General features: G+C 40.3%; 1 protein-coding gene and 1 long non-coding RNA gene across 4 annotated transcripts in view; one reads left to right on the top strand and one right to left on the bottom strand.

Moving 5' to 3' along the window:
* Positions 1 to 16,738, bottom strand: part of VWC2 (von Willebrand factor C domain containing 2) — a 147,524-nt gene that overhangs the window by 75,483 nt on the left and 55,303 nt on the right. The window lies entirely within an intron of this gene.
* On the top strand, positions 1,647 to 15,699 carry LOC129060311 (uncharacterized). 2 transcript variants are annotated; one of them, XR_010140835.1, is made up of 5 exons: positions 1,684 to 1,781; positions 9,637 to 9,717; positions 10,993 to 11,116; positions 13,146 to 13,417; positions 13,665 to 15,699. It is a non-coding gene; the product is annotated as an uncharacterized LOC129060311 (long non-coding RNA). The 2 variants fall into 2 exon arrangements; XR_008526913.1 differs by lacking the exon at positions 9,637 to 9,717 and having other exon boundaries at positions 1,647 to 1,781; positions 13,146 to 15,699.

Below are 16,738 nucleotides of genomic sequence, written 5' to 3' on the forward strand. Positions count from 1 at the left end.
AATGGTCAGGGATCCCGGCGAGGCTCTGTGCTCAAGCCACACACACATTCACTATTTGACCCTCCCAACAACAATTCTACAACACAGATAACACTATTATGCCAATTTCAATATTAAGAAATAGAGGATTAAAGAGGATAAGTAACTTGTCAATAGTCGCAAATGATACTAGTCAGATGTGGAATTTACAACCTAATTATATTATATTATATTATAATAGGTTCACACATTTTTGTGTCTTAATATTACATCCCACAGGGGATTCTTATATCCTGGCAGTGACCCTTTTAAAATACACCTATTCGTGTCACAAGTCCCTCTCTACAGCTTGCTATTCTTTTAAAAACTTTGCAAATAACAAGCCAACATTTTCAAAGACATCCACAATTTGACACAGACCTTCTGCTCACTGCAAGTTAAAGTTAAATTCTGCAGGTAGGAAATTTACAGCCTCACACTGAATAATTCACATATGCAATCTGTCAAACTGCTAATTATTCCTTCAAAGAAAAACAATCAGATATTTGTATCATAATATTTTACCTCATCTAGGCTAAACTGCCAAGGTGTCAGAGTGATTAGGAAGCTACTTCTCTGGCTGTCAAATGAGGCTGGGGAAATTTACATACGTAAAAGGAGAGAAAATGTATGCATTCCTATATCAGGAAATTATGAGTTAATTCAACCAATGTGGAGCTCAGGGACTTAAGCATTATCTGCTCTTTGCTCTTTAGGCACAGTGGATACTGTGATGAAAACGTCTCTCTGGTACTCACAGTTTCATGCAGGAAATAAGTATGGCAATAATAATAACAGTGTAATAAGGAGAAAAGGAGAGAGCCATCTGTCTTAGCCCACAAGGCTTTCTACAGTGATAAGCCTTGAGCTCAGCACTGTCAGGCCATGGCCAAATTTGGAAGCTTGGAAATGACACTCCAAGCACAGGAAAAGGCATGTGCAAAGACGTGGAAGTGAGGGAGAACGTTATGTTGTTCTGCAGATGTCAAAAATGACCCACAGGGCTGGAGCCCTGCATGTAGGTCTGGGAGCAACAACAGCGGACAGCTGTTAAGAGACCAGATCACAGAAGTGCAGGTAAAGACCTATGTTTGTTGTTGTTATTGTTTTAGTCCATTAAATTTCTTTCCATATTTACCACAGAGGAAGTGGTGACGTGCAGGTTGGAGCAACAGTCTTGGGGGCGACTCTTTGCACTAAATGGAGTGATGGAAAGGTATTGGAAATGGGGTGGATTCATATCTTAATAAGTCTGGTTGGCTCTATTGACTTGCTTAGATCCTTGGGATAGTTATCTCTAAAGAAGCAACGTGATATAATCCAAAAAAAGCAATGTTTATTTTTGAAGCTGCCTGAAATACTTTTTGGAAAGCAGGACAACACAGATAACTTCCATGGGCTGGAGCCATCTTTTATCATGACTGTACCAAGGAAGCATTTAGAACAAAATATCCACAGGGGCAGGTGTCAAAGACTCATTAGTAAAAATTCTCCAGTGATGAATATGTAAGATGAGAAATGTGTGGGTGTGCACACGCACTCACACCAACTTACTCACTCGCTCTTCCTTCCTGCATTGCTGTTCTGTTTGCCACTCCCACATCACAAAGTTCTATATCTGTGTCCATAGAGACAGGGGAAACTTACCCTGTCATTCTGATGTCTGTTTTGTACCGGGAAGTGCTCTTGGGTTTGTTTAATTTTGTTACAATGTCAAGGTCTTTTATTAGGAATTATAATTTGCTTCTGAAGTATCACCGAAGGTTGGTATTTTAAAGTTAGGAATTTCTGTATTTGAAGACTGACTTTGGGTAGGAAGTCCTCTTGGCCACAAATATTCTGTATTTTGTTAGCATCTGACCAATTTTACACAGACACCTTGCCTGCCTCTCTCTCTCAGATATATTCCTTCACCATTCTACATTTCAGTCTTTTTTACAGGTGAACAAGTAAATGTCAAGGGTTTGCTATCTCACTAATATATTGATAGTAATAATCACAAGCAGTGTTGTTGAAATTTTTGATTGTATGTGAAAATCTAAGTTTCTATAGAAACCATAGATGCTTAACAGATGGATAGAGTCCTAGAGATTGTATACTTAAATCATCTATCACCATTTTTTTTCTTCAACTTTTAAGTTCCAGGGTACATGTGCAGTGTATGCAGGTTTGTTACATAGGTAAACGTGTGCCATGGTGGTTTGCTGCTCCAATCAACCCATCACCTAGGTATTAAACCCAGGCTCCATTAGCTATTCTTCCTGATGCTCTCCCTTCCCCCACCCCCACTGACAGGCCCCGTGTGTGTTGTTCCCGCCCATGTGTTCATGTGTTCTCATCGTTCAGCTCCCATTTATAAGTGAGAACATTCAGAAATAACTTCCTTTTGAAAAAGGAAAAGTGAAGCCCAAAAATGAGGACAAAAGTGACTTGCCGGCCGGGTGCGGTGGCTGCTGCCTGTAATCCCAGCACTTTGGGAGGCCAAGGTGGGCAGATCACCTGGGGTCAGGAGTTCGAGACTAGCCTGGCCAACATGGTGAAACTAAAAATACAAAAAATTAGTTGGGCGTAGTGGCGGGCACCTGTAATCTCAGCTACTCAGGAAGCTGAGACAGGAGAATCGCTTTAACCCAGGAGGCAGAGGTTGCAGTGAACCGAGATCGTGCCATTGCACTCCAGCCTGGGCAAGAAGAGCCAAACTCCGTCTCAAAAAAAATAAAAATAAAAATAAAAAAGTGACTTGCCCAAGGTAATGTGGCTGCTACGTGTCAGATCCATTGACCCTAAACCAGAGAGTCTCAATCAAAGACCAGGGCTCTCACAATCTTCCACGCTGCATTCCCTTTCTAGGGCTTCTGTTTGCTACAATTTTATGGCCCATTAATAAGCAGAAATTTATATTCAGCAATGGCTATACAATTAATTGAGTAACATAGTATAAATATTGCCCAGGGAAGTATTTATAGGACAATATTTTAGAAGCTTTCATATCTATAGTTATCTAACTGTGCCAGGGCAAAGCCAATCGTTCTGACAGACCTGGCTTGGCTTACCTAGAACTGTGAAAATGGAAACTTTAGTAACTTAAGGAGATTTCCAAATGTAAATACTGCAGTGTTTTAAATTGCTTTAAAGGTTGACAGGATAGAATCGATGCCCTTCAGGGACTCAGCCAGTCATCATACGGATTGATGTAGAGATATTCTCTACCAGCATCCGTGACGTCCACTCTGAGTGTGTGATTCCTGTCTGAGCAGACCTTTCCACGTTGCGGTCCCAACACACCTTAGGCGAAACACCACACATTCATCCTCCTGTTGCCATCTTCTCCTGCAGCAAAACCTGCCCTCGGTCTGCTCCTGTGCTGCCAACCTTCACGAATCATCATCCAGCCAATTCCATGGCCAAACCCAGAAATCTTCATTGACTTTTTCCCTTCCCTTACACATAGGCCCCTGCAATAGAATGAGTCCTGTCACCTTTTCTTCATCTTTTAAAGCTCTGCTATCTCTCCATCTATCAGGGATTATTACCATTGGTCTTCTTTTTTCCATTCATCCTCTGCACAACTGACAGACTGAGTTTTCTAAGATGAACTGTCATCACATCAGTGCCCAGGTTAAGTCCTTGCACAATGCCCTATAGCACTGGGGGCAACATTTCAAATCTTCGCTTCTCATTCCAGTGCTTCTATGACCTTGTCTCTAACAGACCTCAGCTGTTGCTGTTCCCCAACCAACATGCAGGACTCTAGCCCTCTGGGACATTTTTGACATCTTTACCTACGTTGCGGACATTACAAATTGAAAACCTTTCTGTACATACAGAACTAAAATCATTCATTGAAGAGTAATTCTTAGTTTTTTGTTTGGTGTTTATTTTTTACTTGAGTGAAATAGTCAAATTATCCTGAATTAGTGCTTGTAAGCTGGGCCTCTGCTGTCCAAACTCATTAATGGTAGACCCTTTCATTTCTTGAATAAGAAATTGACACATATAAACAATCTCTGAAAATATTTGCTTAATATGCCCATGGGCCTCATTGAGCTGTGTCTCCTCTTCACTTGAGAGATTTTTCACATCTGATGTTTCTGAGAGCTTTATGTTCCTGGAGCCATCAGGAAAGGGGCTCACCCATGAGAAAACGAAGTTTAAACCAGAATTTGAATTTGGATTTTTATGACTATGGCAGAATATTGGAATTCCCATATTTTCCACTTCTTATTGGTTACAGTAAGCAAGAAGTTTACAGAATACTGCATGTTCTCACTTGTAAGTGGAAGCTAAACATTGGGTACTTAGAGACATAAAGATGGCACCAGTAGACACTGGGGACTGCTGGAGCAGGAGGGGAATGCAGCGACTCAGGGAAAGGGAAGGGGAAAAACAAACTGTTGGGTACTATGCTCACAGTTCATGAGCTCACTATGCGATCACTTGTACCCCAAACCTCAGCATCACACAGCATACCCAGGTATCAAACCTGCACATGTATTCTTCTGAATTTAAAAATAAAAGTTGGAAAAAAAACAGAAATGGGAGATGAATAATATTATGAGAAATCTTTTATTATGCAGTGAAAGCATGAGTAAACACACTTCTGAAAGCTACATGGCCAAATTCATACTATGAAATTTCCCTTTATTTCAACATCTCCAGGGAAATTACTAATATTGGACTTGCACGAATTATTGCATTATCTCCCATATTTATTCCCAATAACTTTAAAGACAATTATTCTGCAAGTATACAGACAATTCCTGATAAGAACATTCCTAAGTTCACTGACACATGATTATAGGGTGATTTCTGGAAGCATCCTACAGGCAAGGGTGCGGATTCACTGTCATGTCACTGAGTTACACTGGATGGTGAAACTCTCAACACGAGTTTCTTAACCTTATTTACTCTCCTATATTATCTCTAAAGTTTTAGGTTCTCCCCTATACTGAATTCACTAAACTATCATACCTAAAGGCATCCAATTAAAAATAAAATAAAATAAAAATGTCATGGCTTTTTAGTAACTTTTCAGTAAGTTAAAGTATACAGATAATATAGTTTTAGGTTTCTTTTTATTTCCTGAATGATAGCATTCTCTCATGAGCTATGGCACTGCAATAGCCATTTACTAGTTCATGCATATCCACTAAGATTTAACATGTATTTATCAAGTATTTATATGACACTAATGACATCACTTAAAAGAGCTGAATTGGCTGGGCGCGGTGGCTCACACATCTAATCCCAGTATTTTGGGAGGCTGAGGAGGGTGGATCACCTGAGGTCAGGAGTTCAAGACCAGCCTGGGCAACATGGTGAAACCAACCTCGTCTCTACTAAAAATACAAAAAGTTAGCTGGGCGTGGTGGTGAGCACCTGTAATCTCCGCTACTCAGGAGGCTGAGGCAGGAGAATTGCTTGAACCCGGGAGGTGGAGGTTGCAGTGAGCTGAGATCACGCCATTGCACTCCAGTCTGGGCAATAAGAACAAAACTCCATCTTAAAAAAAAAAAAAGAGTTGAATTTACAACATTCTCCTCCTAGGAGTTATTTTCTATCAAGCATAATATAAACAATTGCTTTGTCATGATTTCCCACAAAAATGGTATTCCATGAAAAATGTCTGCAAAAATTATTACACATTATAAGAAATGTGTGGACAAGGGCATCAAGTAGGATGAATGATTAGAAGAAATGTGAACCATGCTAAGTACATTTCTACTGCAGGGCCTCCCTAAGTGTGTCCCACAGAACCTCTGTCCTCCCAGAAGGTCTGAGGGAAAAAGCTCCACGTCCAAAGCATTTTAGGAAATCTGCTATATCTGGCGATTTGTTATATGCACTATAATAGTTAAGCTCTGAGTCATGAAACTTCCAAAAGAAAGACTTGTTCAGTACTGTTTAAGTGAAAATTTTATATCCATACTTAAAACACTGAATCCCTACCTTAAATTCCACTAATCCATTTAATTTCTCCACTATGAAATTGTTTCTTTTTGCTTGCCTACAGTACTTTGAGCTGACTGCTCTGTTTACTGCTTTTGCCTGATTCTCTTACTTAAAAAAAAAAAAAAAAAGTAATGTGTAAACATCTTAGGCTGTTTCAGCAAATGCTAGCTCTCAAAACATGACCACAAGCCTAAGTGGAATTCATCTCTGCAAACAGGGAACAGTCAGGCCTCTTTCTTGCTTTGGTTACTTGAGTCTGGAGCACGAAGGCCACTTGCTCTGGAATCCCTCCTGGGCCAGAACAGACAGCTTCGCTTGTATGCATTATGTCTCATAATTCAGACAGAAAAATATTCCGGTCCACACTCCTCTGGAATCCAAATAAGACCAAATATTTCAATTTTCTGTCCTTGCAGTGGAGTCCAATCTTGAAAAAGGTATTCCTTCTAGCTCTTCTCCAGACACCATCTGAGTCTGTTCTTTGCATCCCATCGGGTCACTCATGTTAACCCACTATAGTGTTGACCAGCTTTCACCAAGAGGCAGAAAACTTGAGACAGGGCAACAGCTCTGCCTCGGGGGTCAGAGAGAGGATGGAGAGGGACAAACTATGAGTGGCTTGACTCATTGTGAATCTGAAATACAGGGAAACTAACTAGAGATTTTGGAGAGTTTTCCTGAATGCCGGATCCACAAAAATGAACAATAAAAGAGTGAATAATCGGCTTTTTATGCAAACAGCTTTTGAAGCTGCACTGAAGCAATTTTCTTAGTAATATGGGAAGAAAAAATAATCAAACCATACTCCTTATGCTCACAAAATAGAATCAGAGGAGTTAACAAAGACTTGTTTATTTGAGAACCTAACTGACTGATTTGTGCTCAGTGATCCATAATCACCCCCTCCCACTGATAAACATTATTACACAACACTTGAGGTTTATAAAATGGCTCCCCACCACGCTGGGGGCTACCAAGCAGCAGCTGGTACATCCTGATGAACAAATGATGGATCTGGAATCAGTCACTAATCAGATGTGATGGGCCCCCACGAGGCAGATAGTACATGCAATTAAAACCTCAGCACTGCCGATGATCTGCTGCAATTAAAACCTCAGCACTGCCGATGATCTGCTGCATGACTGCTAGAATTGCCTATACTCCATGCCCTTCCACCATACCACCAGACATTCCCCACAGCTCTAGAACACCATAGTCATTTTCATAGTTTACATTTAGCATCCAGAGAAACATATTTGTTCATCTACAACTCTCTCGAAAATAGCTTCCTAGGTTTTCTCTACCACTGATGGAAGAACAGTCACTCTTCTCAGACAGGCTCTCCTCGGGTGGAAAGTGAGGTGCAAAGTGAGAGCCAAGTAAAGGCGCTCCTGCTCCGGAAGCCTGGTCAGCCCGTGGGCCGGGGTTGTCCATGAGGTGAGATGGACACGCCCCAGCACCCATTTCCTGGAAACAGACCTTACTGCCTAAGCCCTCACCACAGCTTTGACTTTAGGAAGACATGATTTGATCCTAGAAATCATTCATTTGGGAAAACAGCTACAACAAAAACTTAGCTTGGAACCACCAGATCTTCTTTGAATGCTTCTAACTTTAGGCTCTAGAGACATGGGACGTCACAATTTGAAATATGTGTGTGGTTCTCACTCCTAACTTGAGTTCATGTCAAAGGCCCTGTTTGTGAAGTGGCTTTATTTCTGCAGGCAGCTCTTTCCTCTCTGGCCATTTTCAAATATTACAAATTCCCACTTGCATGGATCCAACATACATAGTCCTCAGCCTTCTAACCGTGGGTACCACATGAGAGATCTCTGGCAACAGACAAAGAAAACCTCTTTTTTTTTTTGGCTCTTGTTTGAAGGTGGTTATCCTCCAGTCAGATCTTGTCCAGGTGAAACCTCCCCTAGGTTTCTCAACAATTATTATGTTGGTTTCTCTCTGCTTTAATCATGAGAATGTGAAACATCATTCAGTTCAAACAAGAAATTTTGGAGGGATAAAAGACATTTCTTAACAAGCAAAGCCTTGGTTGTCCTCAAATTTGATGGCATTAGAGCATGTTTTAAAAGAGCATATAAATTAAATGATGTCACATATTGTAAGTTATCCCCATTGCTGCAGAAGTACCATGGTATCAATTAGACCTCAGGGGACACACAGGCCAAATTTAAATTCTGCCTTTCATTCTTATATTGGTGCTGCCATAATAAAATATCACAGACTGGGTAGCTTAAACAACAGAAATTTATTTCTCACAGTTCTGGGGGCTGGAAATTTCCAGATGCAGATCCAGGTGGGTTCTTGTCTGGTGCGGGCTCTTGTCCTGGCTTACAGACAGCTGCCTTCTCACTGTGTCCTCACATCACAAAAAAGACAGGGAGGGCTCTGGGGTCTCTTTATCTTCTTACATAAAGACCCCACTCCTATCAGAGAAGGGCCCTACCATTGGGAAATCATTTAAACTTTATCACGTCCCTCACAGGCCCTGTTTCTAAATTCTGTCACACTGGGGATTAAAGCTTCAATATACAAATTTTAGGAGGACACAATTCAGTTCCTAGCACATCTTAACAGTTGTGTGACTTTGGGCAACTTATATATCACCTCTCAGCCTTGTTTTCTGATTTGTAAAATGTACATTATATTGATTTCATAGTGTTACCGTAAGGCTTAAATGATTTAATGTAAGTAAAAAAGCTCCTGGAAAATCCTGGAAACTTTTAGGTCCTAAAAAATAAATTGTAGCTATTACTATGTCCCTTGTAACCTTATGAGGATATTGGTTAATCCTTCCCTCAAAACACTGCTTGTACGGAGCCACGTTCTACTCCAAGGACATTATCTACCCAAGCACTGTAGGATGCTCTGCAGCCTGTCCCAGAGACACAGGCCCTCCTGTGCTAGCCCTGGGAGAACTCTAGCTGTGAGCACTCACATCCTCAGCACGGCAGCCTCCCGGCTCCCATCCTCCACTGACAAGATCCCAAGAGACCGGAGTCTGCTTCAATCCTACTGTCTCCTGACCCCACTCTGTCAACATCTGTACTCCCCTAAAAGTCCAATTAGTTATTCCTAAGGAAATGAAAAAGTGCACCAATCTGCTGGAAAAAATGTGAGAGATAATAGATAAGTCTCATTATGTGCTTAACAGAATATTGTTCAAGAATCTCAAGTGAGAAATGTCTCACATCCTTAGAGCGTTTTGCCTTTTATGGTTGTGTGCTCCCAGCATGTACTTACATTACCGAGGTTATAAGCCCTGCCTCTGCCTCCTAATTCACACAGGCTGGCATTAGATGGGGGTATAGGGAAGACAGCCTTCAGGATCTTCAGTCCTCTGTCCTCCTAGCTAGAGTGAACTCAATACTTGGGCCAGACCAGTCCATTTGGGACTTGCACATCTGGACTGGATAGCATTGACTTCCCTTTGAATTGCTTCCACCGAGCTGCATGTGACACTATCCCATCAATGTACAGGGAAGAAAGTTACACGCAGATTTTTGAAGTTTATGTTTGTATTTTCTGTAAGGATTCGAAAAAATTTTTCATTATATCATAAGGACTAATGGGAAAATTTCTCTCAGGTCTCAAAATAAGAAATAAATATGCTCCTCCTAGGCAACACATCTTTATTTTTATTACCAGCACTGTGGATTGTGTGATCGATTAGATTTCCACCCCCTCGGCTACTGGAAAATCCAAAATGAAATTTGTATTCCATCTCTGGTAAGTAAGTATTTGGAAAGCATTTGGAGGCATAACCTTGCCATTCAATTTATCTTTTTTCCTTCTTCCTCTCAAATCTCATAACTTTAAAATTTTTCCCTCACATAATGCAACTGATTCCCTGGAGACTGTGAATCCAGCAAGTGCCATGACTGATCAGACGGCCTGAGTCCATGTCCAGCACTCTCCCCACAACCTCCCCCAGCCTTCAGGGATTCCAAAGCAAAACTCAAAGTAAAAGATCCCTCTTCTGTTTTAAGCTAATAAGGGGGGACCCAAAAGTCCTTCACATGTTTTGGGGACACTTATACTATTGCCTGACACAGTAGGCACATCATCAAGGTGACTTGTTATTGGTTTCCTTCCATTTAATACCAGGTTTTGCAAAAGATAGACACAATTTTCAGCAATTTCTCTAAGAATGTCTAAATTTAATTAAGTTCTATTCCTCAAGCCAATATTCAAAATGTTTGCATGGTTCATTGAGTCTCACAGTGCTCTGGTTATTTAAATATTCCCTCACTGAATATCACAGTTGCAATTCTTAATTTAAAGTCTGCATATCTCTATGGAATATGTTTAATAAAAATGTTTGAAAAGAACTGGGTCATTTTGGTTAAGGTTCTCAACTCACTTCAATAGTTGCCACATATGATCATCTGTAAAGTCAATTTTTAATGTCACACAAATCAAATAAGTTAAACTTCAAAGACTAAATTTCAAGCATTTAGTGACTATATACTTCAGTAATTAGTTGTGCACACATTCTCATGATTTTTGACATTTTGTTCAAGGGTAGGAAAAAGGTGGTGTCAAACTCTGATCTAATTGTGACACATCAAGTGAGGATGCTCTCTGAGAAGAATATATGATACACCTTACTAAAGAAACCAAACCAATCTACATATATCTACAACTAAACAGTGGTTTGGTTTCTTTTGTAATGTATGTATATTCTTTGCATATAAAAAACCTAAAAGATTTTTTCTAAGCCTCAAGATTTTTTATAAATCCATGCACATCTAAGTATAGATTTTATTTATGTATTTATTTATTTATTTATTGAGATGGAGTCTTGCTTTGTTGCCCAGGCTGTCTTGCTCTGTTGCCCAGGCTGGAGTGCAGTGGGGAGATCTCAGCTCATTGAAACCTCCGCCTCTGCAGTTCAAGCAATTCTCCTGCCTCAGCCTCTGGAGTAGCTGGGATTACAGGCGCCTGCCACATGCCTCCCTAATTTTTGTAGTTTTTCTTTATTGTTTTTTTTGTTTTTTTCAGAGACAGAGTTTCACCATGTTGGCCAGACTGGTTTTGAACTCGCGACCTCAAGTGATCTGCCCACTTCTGCCTCCCAAAGAACTGGGATTACAGGCCTGAGCCACCGCGCCCAGTCCACACTTAAGTATAGATTTTAAATATCATTTCACTATAAGTCACAGATCAAAAATTTAAGTGTAAAAACATTAATGCAAACCATCAGCCTACACATTTATCTCTTAGTTCATGTTAGTAGAAAAAAAATTCAGTTTGGTTTTACAAATATGAATACAATTATTGACTGAATGTATCTGCCTAAAATATTCTATCCAAATTAAATTTGATGACGTGATGCCATAGGGAATAATCTGAGAACAGCAACACAGACTTCTGTCTGAACTCAGAATGAAAACAAATTAACTGGCAAACGCCCTTTCTCTGGCTTCTATTCATTATCATTTGCAAATTATGATTTAATGCCTAGGAATCAATAACCAGAAAATTGTATTTTCTTCTAAAGCAATTTAATTTATCATTGTTGGTTTTTATAAGAAATTTAGTCATGATACCATGACTTTTTTGTTTCATACAATTAAAAAAATGGTCATTATAACAAATTAGAAAAATATATAAAGAAGAAGCAGAAGGTCTTAATAACGTTCAAAGAGAGATAGCTAATGCCAATAGTTTATAATTTCCTTCCAGTATCAATCAATCAATCAATCATACATTTCACTTATAAATTAAATTGCTTTAACACAATGCTGCTAAACCCTAAAATGCACGTGGACGCAACACAAATTGGCACACCACTTTTTCAATAATTCTCCACTGAGCCCCTTCTGTAATTTTCCATTTCTTCATAGGCTCCAAGTTTCTTTTTTGCTCTTCCTTTTTGTTCCCTCTCTGTCCTCCTTTTAAAAACCTCAGCCACCTTGGTCTTAGTTGAAGTTGAGCTCAGTTTATACTGGATTGTCTCCCTTACTGCAGCTGTCTGAATACAATCCGTCTTGCCCTCTTTAACAAGTGTTCAGTCCTGATTCTCTTTAAAAATTACTGACTCTGGTCATCCCGGCCCCCACCATGCATGTAAGCAAATTTGCACCCAAGCCCACATGTGTCACTAGCTTAAATACTGAGAAAGAAAAGAAACTTCATGTGAGGAATGTGAGCCCCCTTTAATTATCAGGCCTAATTACATCAGTCACCTCTCATTCCTCCTTGAACTAAATAATTATTGCTTGAAGCCACTTGCTAGGTGGGCTCTGGACTAACTGATGTCCAGTAGCCATAAAATGCCATATGCTGGACACTATGTCCCCTACCCTATAGTTCAACAATGAATAGCCAATCACTGACCAATGTTACCGCTGTAAACCAGTGAGAATTCTAGGCAAACAACTTTGTATCAGGGCACTCTTTGTCCCCATTTGCCTTTAAGAACCTGTTTGTAACAAAGGAGCACTCCCCAAGACAACTTGGAATTGTGTCCTAGGCTGCTGTGTTCAACTTTGACCCAAATACACTCTCTATATTAATTTTTCCTCAGCTTCTATCTTTAGGTTGACAATATCTCCCCCATCCTGGCCTCCACCACCACCACACACGGTTTAGATTAACAACTGTATGCAGAGGGTGTGCTCCAGGTCTTCTGACTCACAAGCATTTACAGCCAAATTTCCTGTCCCTATGTGAGATCACAATTCCAATCCTTGGGGCCTCCAGCCAGTCCCAAACCCCCAGAATCACATGGCATTGCCTGTCTGATATTACTCTGGGATTTACTTCTTACTTGATTTCTAGCACTTGGGGAATTTTATTTTTTCCAAACTAAGCTAGATATTTTAAAGGTAAATATATCCAGCATTTACTCGGCATTTTGTGTTTGCAGTAGGAAGGATTCATGAACCTCAGCTCCATCTGCCATGTGACCAGAAACCCTATTTTCTACTGATAATTCAGCATATAATACAGACTGACACTCAGTAGGACTAACAGATCTGTGGAATAATCCCCACTTGCTCATTCACTTGTTGCATGAATATATATTTACATAATTGGAGTCGTACTTTGATAGTTTCGTATCTTGTTTCCAGCATGGACTTCTTAATGTATGATGAAAGCTCTCTACCTAGATTCATTTTCCATATAATTGAACTATTTGATTCCCACAGAGTCCCCTGGAAATGAATTAGCCACTGGGGATAATGAATAGAGGAGAAGAGAACATGCCAATGAACTGCATCAGGTCAACCTTGAAGTTTGCCTCAAGGCCCACATAACCCACACGGTGATATTCAGCTAACCAGAACAGCCCTGTGCACAGATCAGAGAGGACTGTGGTGGAAAATAGAAGACCTCCTTTACTCCCAAGTCTGCCCATCAGCCTAGAAACCAGTAGAATCATTATCACTGCTGGTTTTGCTCAGCCAATACACTTCCCATGGTACGAGATCAACTTCATGACTTCTGGATGTGATGATCCACAAGTCACCTCTGAAATTAACAGCTAAGCTGATGATCCTGCAAAACTTTATCCGCTTTGTTTGCTTTTAGTTCCTTTTTTCTAGTTGATCTTGAAACCTATATAGCTAAAAGTCATGAGCTAAACAATATATAACTAAATTCCCACTGCCTAACTTATAGATAGAATCTATAAGTTATGGTGGTAAGCTGCTTACATTGTTTTTCAGGAACTTGGGGTCAACTCTTGTCCAGTTCAAGCCATCTGAGACCACTGACCCTCCAACTGGACAGGGTTGATTCCCTGCAGCAATGTTCAATGAGTGATCTTCTAACATTAGAGGGACAAAAACATCACTCTCAGATGATGTTAATGATGCCATTTTGTGAAGATGTGTCCCATAAAGAGCCATGAAGCTTGACTACATTTGCATGGACCTCTGATTACCTCATTTTTCCTCACTCCCAATCACCTTTCCTAATGCCTTGGACCACCTTGCTCCTCTATCTCATAAATATCCGTAAGACCCCATCTTCAGGGAGGTGGATTTGAGAGGTGTTCTCCCACCTCCTTGTTTGGATGCTTTGTGAACAAAATCTTTTCTCTACTGCAAAACTTGTTATCTCAGTGATTGGCTTATTGTGCAAGGGGCAGAACATGCTGGCTCATTATCACCTCCACATTCGTCTTTCTGGCTTGGATCCCATCTCTGAATTCCAAACTCCAAATCTCTACTTGAAGAAGTTACTCAGACTTCTAATAGACTTATCAACTTAGCACAGACAAAACTGAACTCTGCATCTCCCTCCACTACCTCCTGTTATGCCCACATTCTTCTCTGTGTCAATAAACATCAATCCCATTCATTTAGTTGCTCACACTAAACTCCTTGCAGTTAACCTGGAAACCTTCCTTTCTCTCATGCCCAAATGTGATGCATCAGCAAGTCTTATTAGCCTAACCTTCATAGTATCCTTTGATCTTTAGCCCCTACTGTGGTCATTTTGACTTCTGGACTTTTCACATTTCCAACTCAGGATGTACAGGGCTTATAGCTGCAATTCTGGAAGTGTACTTCTCCAGAGAAGACTTTTAGACTGTGATCTCCTCAGAGCAGGGTTGATTTTTGATCCATACTTTTAACCTTAGAGCCTAGTGAAGTGCCTGGACGTACTTGGCAAATGACCAAAGAAAGCTAAATGACAACTGGACAGAACTCATTGCCAAGAAGTGAATACAGCTTGACAAAGTCTTGGCGATGTAGAATTTTACCTGAATGTTGTTAAATACAGTTGATGAGAGGCTGTTGGCTTGGACCAGCCTCCTGCACTAGGCCCCAGCAGACCAGACCAGACCAGACCAGAATGGAGAGACTTGTGCTAAGTGCCATGGAACCAAACAGAAGTTTGAAATGGGTCAGTTTTCCTAAAAAACAGGAGATTTCAGTCAACCTGGTTCAGCACAATAAGGAAGTTCCCTCTGTTTTAACCCTGTAAGGAAAGTAACTTTCAAATGACCAATACACTTTTTGTTCCCTGTTTCTGCTTCCTTAAGTCCTTTCTGCCTATAAAGCTACCCTCCTCTGATCAGCTCATAGGAAGCTCATTCTATTTCTCAGAAAATAGAGAGTAGAATTCTCTATTTCTCAGAAAATAGAATGAGTTTCTATTTCTCAGCAAATTCTGTTTCTCAGAAAATAGAATGAGGTGATGCTCAATTCTAGAATAGCAAATAAAAGCCAATTAGATCTTTAAACAAAATTTCTTATAATTTTGTCTTTTGATGAGGTAAAGAAATATCCCACCCTTTTGTGTCCCTGAAAACAGCTTACAGCAAAGACTCACCCCTCTCATATGACTTAGATGTATGGATGCCCCCTTGTTCCCTGTGAAAAAGACAAAGACCTTGCAAATTCCCATTTTTCTGCCTCATAAATAATTAGCTGAACTGCTTTGTCCCCACTGATCAACCAAACAAAATGCTTGTTAACCTTCCTCCAGGGCCCCCTCAGCCTGAGCAGCTGATGCCCCTCCTGAGAACAGCCTGGCCTCAGGGAAAATATTATCTGTCTACTATCTGATGATGCTACTTTTTCATCTCAATTCCCCATGCCTGGTTCTTTCTAGCCTCGTTGACTCCTGTCTATGAAAGAAAGAAACTCTTTTTGCCTAAGTTCTGGAATTGCTTAAAGATCTTCTGTTCTTCCGCTTGCAATAGTCTTTTATTATTGTAAAAATTCTTTTGAATAAAAGTCTCCTCTTGCTAAGTTCAGATTTATGTTTTTATTTTGCGGTTGATCACCTTGTTGACAGAACTGAATGCTTCTTATCATTGGCAGAGTCAGGAACTCTTCTCATTGTAGCTAAAACATGGCCAGCGAGCCTTTGCCCTTCTACCTCCAGTACCTGGAAATTGTTGCTTCCTTAGTGTCTGTTTCTCTGGGGGTAGCCCTCAGCATGAGGAGTGTCTCCTTACACTGAGTGAAAATCTGCCACCTGTATATTCTACCCATGTGCGCCCTATCATGCTATGCAGAATAAATCTACTTCCTTTTCCACAAAATAAGCACTCAAATATCATAACATTTCTCCCCTGAAGTCCCTACGTGTTCTCCAGGTTAATAAATACATTTGTTACAGCATTCCTGAATTCTAGTGTTCAGAGAGCATGGAATAGTCCTTTTTACAGTTGCTCGTGAAAAAATAAAAAATTCAAATTACTGACAGTATAAAGCACAGGGTTTAACATTTCAAAAAACAAAATCTGCATCAAAATAAATGAGAATGACTTCAAAAAGCAATGAGAAATTTACAAAAGAAGATAGCCACCACCATGAGCCCTTAGGAGAAGAGCCAGCAGCTGGAGATGGGCAACCTCAACTTGGAGCCACAGGGAGCTTCTGGAGGCGTTTGGTCACTTCTTCAGCCAAAGCCAAAGAAGAGTGATTAAGACCTTAGATGCAGACAAGCACATGGCACTGTATTGGGCTTGCTAAAACAGTCATGTCTGGGTGGAGGCTGGGTAATTAACAAATTTTCCAGAAGGTATGAACAACTGAATAGAAAGAAATAGTGCGGCACTATTCACAATAGCAAAGACTTGGAACCAACCCAAATGTCCATCAATGATAGACTGGATTAAGAAAATGTGGCACATATACACCATGAAGTACTATGCAGCCATAAAAAAGGATGAGTTCATGTCCTTTGAAGGGACATGGATGAAGCTGGAAACCATCATTCTCAGCAAACTATTGCAAGGACAAAAAACCAAACACCGCATGTTCTCACTCATAGGTGGGAA

The sequence above is a fragment of the Pongo abelii genome, chromosome 6 (assembly GCF_028885655.2).
Source record: "Pongo abelii isolate AG06213 chromosome 6, NHGRI_mPonAbe1-v2.0_pri, whole genome shotgun sequence".
Classification (NCBI taxonomy): domain Eukaryota; kingdom Metazoa; phylum Chordata; class Mammalia; order Primates; family Hominidae; genus Pongo; species Pongo abelii.